Source organism: Anabrus simplex, chromosome 10 (genome assembly GCF_040414725.1).
Source record: "Anabrus simplex isolate iqAnaSimp1 chromosome 10, ASM4041472v1, whole genome shotgun sequence".
In the NCBI taxonomy this organism is placed as follows: Eukaryota; Metazoa; Arthropoda; class Insecta; order Orthoptera; family Tettigoniidae; genus Anabrus; species Anabrus simplex.
In genome coordinates this window covers 7,438,728-7,448,723 of record NC_090274.1, presented here as the reverse complement: position 1 = coordinate 7,448,723, position 9,996 = coordinate 7,438,728, and the positions used below count along the sequence as shown (strand labels likewise).

General features: G+C 40.2%; 1 non-coding gene across 1 annotated transcript; it reads left to right on the top strand.

Moving 5' to 3' along the window:
* The first annotated feature begins 8,382 nt into the window (after positions 1-8,382).
* TRNAG-GCC (transfer RNA glycine (anticodon GCC)) lies at positions 8,383-8,453 on the top strand. Its single transcript has one exon. It is a non-coding gene; the product is annotated as a tRNA-Gly (tRNA).
* The last annotated feature ends 1,543 nt before the right edge of the window (positions 8,454-9,996 follow it).

Below are 9,996 nucleotides of genomic sequence, written 5' to 3'. Positions count from 1 at the left end.
TTATTTTGATATAAGCATTAGCATAACCTTATTTTTCGGCGTTTGCCTTGCGTACATTTTGAAATTTGCTAATACTTTTCGGAGTAGAGAGATACCACACTGTCATAACACACACAAGCAAATATATCACACGTTAATTCGCCGTAAGTCAATAACAATACACAAAGGCTAAGTCTACAACTGCGTTGTTACTGTAAATGCATTATTCGAACACGTCACCTGATATTACCTGAACAGATTTACAATACAGCAGAAAAAGAAACCATGCTTTAATTATACTGTATGTCAAGTCTAAATCCTACTTAACGTTAGCTCTTATACCCAACTGCTCCAGTCTTTATGAAACCATGCCGAGACACTTGTTATTAAGCTTATGCATCATTGCTATTGCTTGGTTTCAACGCCGCAGTTTTCTTCCCGTCATGCTTCTCGGAAGTAGTTCATTGTAGAATTCAGAAGGCAGTGATAATTTCGACTGTCACTTGTGTTTAATTTAGTCAATTGGCATTTTGCTCTTCTGTTATTACCTGTCTTCGAAATGGAATGCAAAGACAGTGACATTTATTTATTTATTTATTTATTTATTTATTTATTTATTTATTTATTTATTTATTTATTTATTTATTTATTTATTTATTTATTTATTTATTTATTTATTTTACTTGTCTTGGTTAAAGCTGTAAAGTATTATCTTACACTGAACACTGCCGAGAGAGTTGAACGTGCGGTTAAAGGCGCCCAGCTGTGAGCTTGTATTCGGAAGATAATGGGTTCGAATCTCACTGTAAGCAGCCCTGAAGACGGTTTTCCGTAGTTTTCACACCAGGCAAATGGTGGGGCTGTGCCTTAATTAAGACCACGGACACTTTCTTCTCACTCCTAGCCCTTTCCTATCCCATCGTCGCTATAAGATCTGTGTGTGTTGGTGCGAAGTAAAGCAGACTGTAAATATATGTGTAGAATGTGTCCTTGGCCTTGCCTACACTTACGCATGTCCTACTTCGAACACCAGGTCTGTATTTTACTGTAGAATCCTTGAGCTGACCTTGCAATGGTTACGGCTGGTCATTTCTTCATCCGATTCCTACAGCGGGGTAGTTTGATGCCAGTATCTCCATAACGGTTAGCTTTAAGGCCTTAAAATGTGGTTTTCGGTGTTCCATGGGGAGGTTTGTTCTAAAGATCGTGAGGCTTAAAATAACCTTTGTCTCTTCCTTGTACGACAAATGAGATATTTCGCCTATCTTAGCCCATGTTAATGTGCTAAAGTGTCTAAATCTAGGGAATGAAGAGGGATGTTTAAATTTCTTGTAGACAGGGTTACCCGCCGGGTCCTGAAAGGTACCTACGTATGAAAAATTTGGTTCAGATTGATGGAACTGTATAGTTTTACATAAGGAACGGACAGATAGACAGACATTCTGCTTTTAAACTCTTTGGGCTGCGTTCTCCCGATAGGTCAGCTGCTGGCTTCATTAGAATAACACGGTTCTGATGAATTTATATAAAAACCAGTGCATGTAGGTGCCATAAAATGAAAGCAGTAGATTATACGAAGACGAGAAAATTGTGGTGGTAGACAGTTGCTGATTGGCTGAGGTTCCTAACATTCTTATAACACAATGTAAGTAAGTAAGTATTTATTTCTGCTGCAAGAGGCTTACAACCGGTGGCAGTATAAAATGCACAATAAAAAAAGTGCTCAATTAAATGAAGTGAATAAACTACACGATAGTGATTCTGGATGTCTGGCGGAGATAAAAGATAAGAAAACATTAATAAAAATCTATTAATTAGTAAATTCATAATTAAATTAAACCACCAAATTTTCCGTAATAATGTTAATAAAACTAATCTTAGTAATAAAACAACAATACTACTGATAATTAAGTTGAGAAAAAACTCCATACTTTCCATCGAATATGTCACTGGTCTGTCTGGAGTACCAAGGCATGTAACTCCATGGTCACAGAATTAAAATATTATATAATATCATTTTATATCGCGGCCTTTATTTTACAGGAACAGGTGAGAAACACTCGGACATGTGTAGGTAATCTCAAATTCAATGTCCGTCATTTACGAACTTTTACTTTTCACTAGCACGTTTTGATACCGGAAGGGAATCCATCAAAGACTCCTGCAGGCGATGTATTCCAATTCTTTATGGTCCCATTTACGAAGGAAAACATGTCCACATCTCTAGGCCTATGCTGGTTTCTCGCACTTATTTTATGCTTGTGATCCTTTCTCGATAAGTACGAGGGAGGTTCCAACCTATTACTAATACTACTCCAGGCAGCCTTTCCGTATAGCTCCTATAAACACCACACAGCCGAGCTCTAGTTCTAGATTCAAGACTTTCTCAAATGATAGTATTCCTCCTATTCCCGTGTACGAAACGCACCGCTCTTCTTTGAACTTTTTCTAGGGAATGTATTAAACCTACTCTGTACGCATTCCACCACGCACATCCATATTCGAGAATCAAGTTTACCAAACATTTACAAGCTTTACTTTCGGCACCAGAATTTGCTTTCTGGAAATTCCGCATAATAAAATGGTCGATATAATCGTAAGAAATTGAATACAATGTGAAAATGAATGCAGTCATAACGTTCAAATGTAATTTAAAAAACAAGCTCTTCTCTCAAACAGCCGAAATCATATACAAAACAGTCACTACGCGACTAATACATTTGAAGTTTACTGCACCTAGAATAGTAGAAATAACTGCTCACAAAAGATATGCATTTTCCATCATAACCCGGACGCGCGCTATGCATTGTACGAACTTTGATGAGTTTTTCTTATTCGCCAGATTATCACCTGCTACTACTGCGTTGACTAAAGCCGAATAATTCTCTGCTTGAGTGATGCACAAATCCTCAGCTGATTGCTAGACGAATACAATGAGCAGATGGCTTGAGTTTCGCTGGCCATGAACTGGCGTAGTTCATCCAGTCTTGGAGGAGGTCAACCACCACCACGTGAAGAACACGCGGCTACGATCCTCGGATGTTTCAGTCTGGTTTATTTCTTATTTCTTGTTTTGTTACTTTACCGTTTGCTGAACCCCACGCACGGAATTAAAAAAAAAAAAGAAATGTTTACTGCGCCGCTAGCAACTCACTCGAGAACATTTGTTTCAACTAAGTGATCTTCAGACAAACACAAGAGATTGTGTGTTTCAGCTGTATTATTTTTTGATTCGTTCTGCCCAACTAAGGGACGCGTTTGAATTTATTAGCACTTTTGTTTTTGTTTTTCCTTCTTCCCAATATCTCTTCATCCTCTCGCTGTATTCCTTTTTATGTTGTTCAGACCATCCTGTATTTGGTCGGGTGGCCTTTGCAGGAAATTTGTGTTTGTGAATGACGATTCTGAATTTTACTCTATTTTGAATGGTTTCTTCATTCATACCAATTTCATTTAGGTCTTCACTGATTTCTTTCAGCCAATGATTGTGATTTTTCATTGATAAGGCTAAATTTAAAAATGTAATTATGAGCCTGCTATCTATCCATTCTATATAAGTGACCATAAAATTGTAATCGCCGTTTCCTGATCGCGTCTGTAATTATTATTATTATTAATACAGTACACGGATCATTTATTGAAATGTATAATATTGCAGCGAGGGATTCAGTTCGGTGGATGTAGTAAGCAGTTTGGCCAATGCTGACGACTTGGTCTTAACGGCAGACTGCGCTAAAAGCTTCCAATCTAATATCTTGGAGCTTGAAGTATTTACAATGTGTGTTCTCTCAGAATTGTAGTATAGTATGTGGGATTTAATCAATGCGCAGCAAAGCTAATGCTGTGAGCTCGCAGCTGCGATCAACATTATTCTGTAAGAAGGAAGTCAGCTCCCGGACGAAACTATCTTTACATCGGTGTGAAATCGAACTGACTTCGTTATACGGAGGAAGTTGGGTGTACAAAGGGCATCTTATACAAAAATTGGAAGTAACAGAGTTGTACTGAAGTGCATAAAGTCTATAATGAAACGGTATTATATGGGTGTACGTACATCACCGACTTAGTATTTCTGAGTATTGTCTAGGGACAGTTTTGTATGTTTATTAAGTGTCTTGTTGTCCCGGAAACATTTGCCGGAACGCCCAAAAGTCCCGTATTTCTAGATCTAGAGTTTTAGTTTGATTATTTTAAATACTGCCCCTGCTTAAAGTGAAATGTGTGGAGAACTTTCTGGCACACAAACAGTTGTTTGACGTATTTCTGTAAGTGCAACGTGATGATGTAGCAAAGCGTAACTCTGAAAACACAAGTGTGGAATGTCGCTGGGCGGAACAATGTTCAAACACTCTTCCTCTGCAGAAAATTCGCGCAAAAACATTGGGTTAGTTGTTGAGTTCATTTTATGTTCATCTGGAACTAATGCTTCGGTGGGACGAGTATTTTCTCCAGTGAGCAAGTCGCGGACTGTTGAAAAAATGTCATCCTTGCACAGACACAATTAGAGCAATGCTCATGACTAAAATACGTTTTACCGAGCGAGTTGGCCGTGCGGTTAGAGGCGCGCGGCTGTGAGCTTGCAGACGGGTGATAGTGGGTTCGAATCCCACTGTCGGCAGCCCTGAAGATGGTTTTCCGTGGTTTCCCATTTTCACAACAGGAAAATGCTGGGGCTGTACCTTAATTAAGGTCACGGCCGCTTCCTTCCAACTCCTAAGCTTTCCCTATCCCATCGTCGCCATGAGACCTATCTGTGTCGGTGCGACGTAAAAAATTATGATTATTGTTATTATTAATTCAATATGTCCTATTTTTTGTTCTTCCTTTTCTTTGTTAATAATATATCCCACTTGTAGTCCAAGAACCACAACTGCTGCTTGCCTTTTCTCCATTTTAAAAGAAATGTATTATCAAACCTTGCCAAATATTTCAAAGTTTGTCAAACCTTGACAAGATTGGACTTTCTTTTTTTTTCTTTCCTTGTGAACTATTGAACTGCAGGAAAAATTTGATGGTCTGCAACAGGCTTTGGAAATTAGCTCTTCAAGTATTAGTTTCCAAGGACTCACTACGCATGCTCACTGCACTGCCAGTCTTTTTCCTGGTCGTGTCTGGCAGCATGAAGCGCGCTCATGTTTAGGTTAGGTCGGCGTAAGTTGCAGTCATGGCCGGTCTGGGAATACAATGAGTCGTCCTGCCAGACGAGTGACCAGACCAGACAGACCGCTGTTCACGGCCTAGACATCGTCTGTTCACGTGAAGTGGCACGCCCCGCGCCCAAAACATCTCATGCTAATGGCCAGCAGAGAGGAACGCACGTCATGTGCAATATACGATCAGAAACTACAAAAGAAAGTCTGTGATTATAACGGCAAACGTGTGCAAAGTATTAGACTGAGCTCCACACTTCTGTGTTTTACGTGCGTGTTTGTTGTTGTAAAATCCCAACGAAAGCTCTTTCGCTGGGCTTGAATTATACCGAGTTGTGGTAAACAAAATGTATGCATTCTTTCGTAGAGAATTGTTTATGTATTATTGTTAGTTTTATAACAATCTAAAGCGAAAAGTTACAGTACCTATACAGTTTGTTGGTGCAATTAGAAGAAGTGCTCAAATTGCGAACTATAAACACTTCTGAGTACGAATCGCTGCATACTTGGTAATATCTTTCCCGAGTAGCCGAAGGTATTGTTGCACAAACAGTTACGATCTCATGTTGTAATCGTGCTAGTTAGTCTGTGTGGCTTTATACCTTACGCTATCTTCTTTAGAGTCCCCCAGCAAGTAAAACGCAGGCACCGGGCTTTGTTTCGATCTTTGCCCACCAGAGAAAATGAGCCGGCGTCTGCTTCTGTCCGCCATCTTGTTGGACGTATTTCCAAGAAACAGACCATGGATAACATTTATTTCTAAACATCTCAGTGTCAATTGGTGATCACATGAATATTTGGGAGAATGAGAATATTTGGACTAAAAGATAGTCACAAACTCGTGAAACAACTTTTACATTGGAGGGTTAGTGTTTTTTTTTGTTTTTTAATTATACGAGGTACAACTGAGAATCATACCCTCACAACTTTTTCAGCAGTACCGGTATCTAGTAGAGGTGAGTGACAACAGAAACGAGAGAGAACACACTTCATTATCCTCTTGACCAACAGAGGTTTTGCAACTTATTAAAACAATAACAACAGCAGCCGCCACCACCACCATAGCCAGTTAGTTCTTTACCAGGACGATTTAACAATACTCCCGTATCAGCGATGCCCACCTAGTAATACAATTCTAAATTCATGAATATCTCCATTTTTCGAGTTCGTAAGGCAAAAATGTATCGCATCTATTTTTTTATTTTCTTAATCCGTTTACCCTCCAGGGTTGGTTTTCGCCTCGGACTCCGCCATGGATCCCACCTCCACCGCCTCAAGGGCAGTGTCCTGGAGCGTGAGACTCTGGGTTGAGGTTGAGCTTGATAGAACAGAACTAGGAAGGAGGACCAGTACCTCGCCAGGCGTCCTCACATGCTGTGCTGAAGAGGATGGCTGCGGTGGGAATCGAACCCTCCTCTACTCAGTTGACCTTCCGAGGTTGAGTAGACCCCGTTCCAACCCTCATACCACTTTTCAAACTTTGTAAAACATGTTATAACAGCGAATGTCTACGCTATTATGTACTATTACGTTAAAAAATGCATTAAATATAACAGTTCATTTAGATATTTAAATCCAACAAGATGATGGGCATAGCTAGCGGACAACATATTTCTTAACAAGTAGGAAGGGTTCTTTTTTTTTTTTTGCATCGCACCGACGATGGGATAGGAAAGGGCTAGGAGTGGTGGGAAGGAAGCGAGCGTGGTTCTAATTAAGGTACAGCTGCAGCATTTGCCTGGTGTGAAAGCGGGAAACCATGGAAAACCATGCTCATGGGGCTCAAACCCATGTCTCCGAATACAAGTTGACAGCTACGTGACGTAAACCACGCAGCCAATCGCTCGTACAAGTAGGAAGTAGTCCTAATCTTCTTGTTTTACCTATAATTGTGGTTCTGACAGATCAAACAAATATTAAGGAGATTAAATTTAAATTCCGAAATAAGGCCATGGATTATCCCAAAATGACGTATCAAGCTACAGCTTCTAGATAACCGCAATTCATATTTCACAGCCTTCTTTGAAATCCATTATAGCATTTTGCAAGTCACACGACTAGGGAATACTGCAGAACTACGAAAGATTTACGCACTTATTTAAAACTGATGTCAGTCAAGCCCCGAAACGAAATTATTTCCAAAAGTTGGTAATGCGTTACCTGTCGGACGTAAATCTTCGTTTATTGACATCAATTAATTGTAAATCAATTTTTAAGGACAAACTGCCTTATTACTAATTGTCAGGTTGAAAATCTTCAGGCGATGCAGAGTCCATTCGTGCCAACGCCAGCCACGATTATTAACGATTATATAACGTGATTGAATATAAAAAAGAAATAGAGGCCTAATTATTAGTAGTACGTAGCGTTCCCGACACCGGAAGAAAAAATCACAACGAAATGTAACGTGAATGATAAACAATGTATAATAGAGAAGAAGAATGTATGTAAATGGAACCAACCTTAATGTAGTGGAGGTTAGGCGACGACACGAAAAAACAACACGATTGAACTTCTCATTCACTAATAATTTGACGTGATGGACACACCATTCACATACTCTGCTATTTGAAATCAAATTGTGACGTACATAGAATTGAAGTAAATCCTTGAAGTTGTTCTTGTAATTCGCTGAGAAACTTGTTACATTAATAACACATCCATCGTACGATGCCGTGTCAATATAATTAGATATGTTTTCTGTATCAACAATGGCCAGATGCACTGGATGCGCTATGTACGAAAAAAGAAGTAGTAGGCTTTGCTTCTATCAATCCTATCATTTCGTGACCAGTAAGCGACATAGAATGCCGTGGTGTATTAATGTGAAGAGAAACGTCATTGTGGTCCAGGGCTAAGTCGTGCGAGTCGTCTGCGAGAAAAATAAACATAGTCCAGGGCTAACCTAACCTAACCTAACCTGCGATAAAATTAAACATAGTCCTAACCTAACCTAACCTATGTGAAAACAAATGTAATTGTGGTCCAGGGCTCAGTACCATTTAGTTCCTAAGTACAGTGGTTGGCAGCATCGGCGAGTCGTGCAAGTCGTCTGCGAGAAAAATGAACATAGGACAGTCATACCGCGCGTAGATATTGCCGATGCAAGCGGTAACCATGGTACTAATGTTGCGTGACATAGACTGAAGTTCTAATGCCAGGAGCATCTGAACTCAGCAAAAAGGAAAGACGAAATGACTCGCCACTTTCTAATAATGGTAGTTGTACATTAGTTTTCCATGCAAAACTTATAGCATCGGTGGTTCAGTGGTAGAATGCTCGCCTGCCACGCGGGCGGCCCGGGTTCGATTCCCGGCCGATGCAGTAAGAATTTTGTTTACTTCAAGAATTTTTCATTTGATAGAGAAGTATATGGGCATTTAGACGCCAACAACGGTTGACGGTTCCAGCTCTTTCACTATAAATGAAATTTATAAACTATTTATGAATATTGTCAAAACCAAGGATGAGACTGAGACAGGTGAGTGAATTGAGCAGTATTCTCGTCATCGGCTAGTAATAAGAGTTCTAGTGTCTCCTGCAGGCCGAGTGAGTTTGGTGTGTCCAAACATTCCTAACCTGTTGCTCTCTGTCTTGTTCAACTTCTCCATTTTAATTGCTTTCCTTATATCCTCGTCTTCTGAACAAAGCTTCTCAGAAAGTTCATTTCAGCTGCAGGGATACGGCTAGCATCTCTTTCTGTCATATGCCAAGGGATGGATTAGCTCAGTGTGTGGCGGCTAGCTTTATTGTCGGGAGTCAGGTGGGTTCTAATCCCCTGTCTCCTATCCTCGAAATTGCTTTCAATTCCAGTCAAAAGGCGGGATGGTACTTCTCCCAAGACCACATTCACTTCCTTCCCATTCCTAGCCCGTATAGTTTCACCATCACCCTCACACACAGGTACATGCAGCTACAGCACTGGGAGCCGAACCCTCCCGGCACTGAAAACCATTCGCTAAAAATAATATTAAAAATTCGGTATATGTTTATTCCACATCAGGTTTCTTACACTGTGGTAGAAAGCACTTCTCATATGTATTTCCACATCCAGTCTAGCATTTATCATTAGTTCACTTCCTAAGTACTTGAAGTGTTCTACAACTTCTTGGCCATTGCCTCCAATTTTTATTCCTCCTGTTCTTTCCCTCTTTTCTCTGGTATCTTTCCGCATTGTTCAGTCTTTCCATTGCCATTATCCATTTGTTCCTGAACCTGACACTAACCCTTTCCCCAGATCACAATATCATCAGCAAACAACATTACATCATTTTCGTTCCTGTATAGGCTTTTCTTTTTGCTTCCTTCATAATCCTGTTTGTTATCAATGTCGACAGCAATGGTGAAAAAACCCTTTCCTTTCTCAGTCCTGTTTCTATTTTAAACTATCCTGTGTTTTTATCCTTTATCTTTTGCCACAATTCCAACATTCGTTACATATTGCTCTGAAAATGTATATTATATCTTTACGTACATTTTTCTGTAGGCCTATCATGATTTCCCAGACCTTTTCTACTCAATGATAGTCTTCTTCTTCTTCTTCTTCTTCTTCTTCTTCTTCTTCTTCTTCTTCTTCTTCTTCTTCTTCTCCTCCTTCTTCTTCTTCTTCTGTTTACCATCCAGAGTCGGTTTTTCCCTCATACTCAGCGAGGGATCCCACCTCTACCGCTTCAAGGAGAATGTCCTGGAGCGCGAGACTTTGAGTCGGAGGATACAACTTGGGAGGAGGACCAGTACCTCACCCAGGCGGCCTCACCTGCTATGCTGACCAGGGGACTTGTGGAGGGATGGGAAAATTGGAAGGGACAGGCAAGGAAGAGGGAAGGAAGGGGTCTTGGCCTTAAGTTAGTTACCATCCCGACATTTG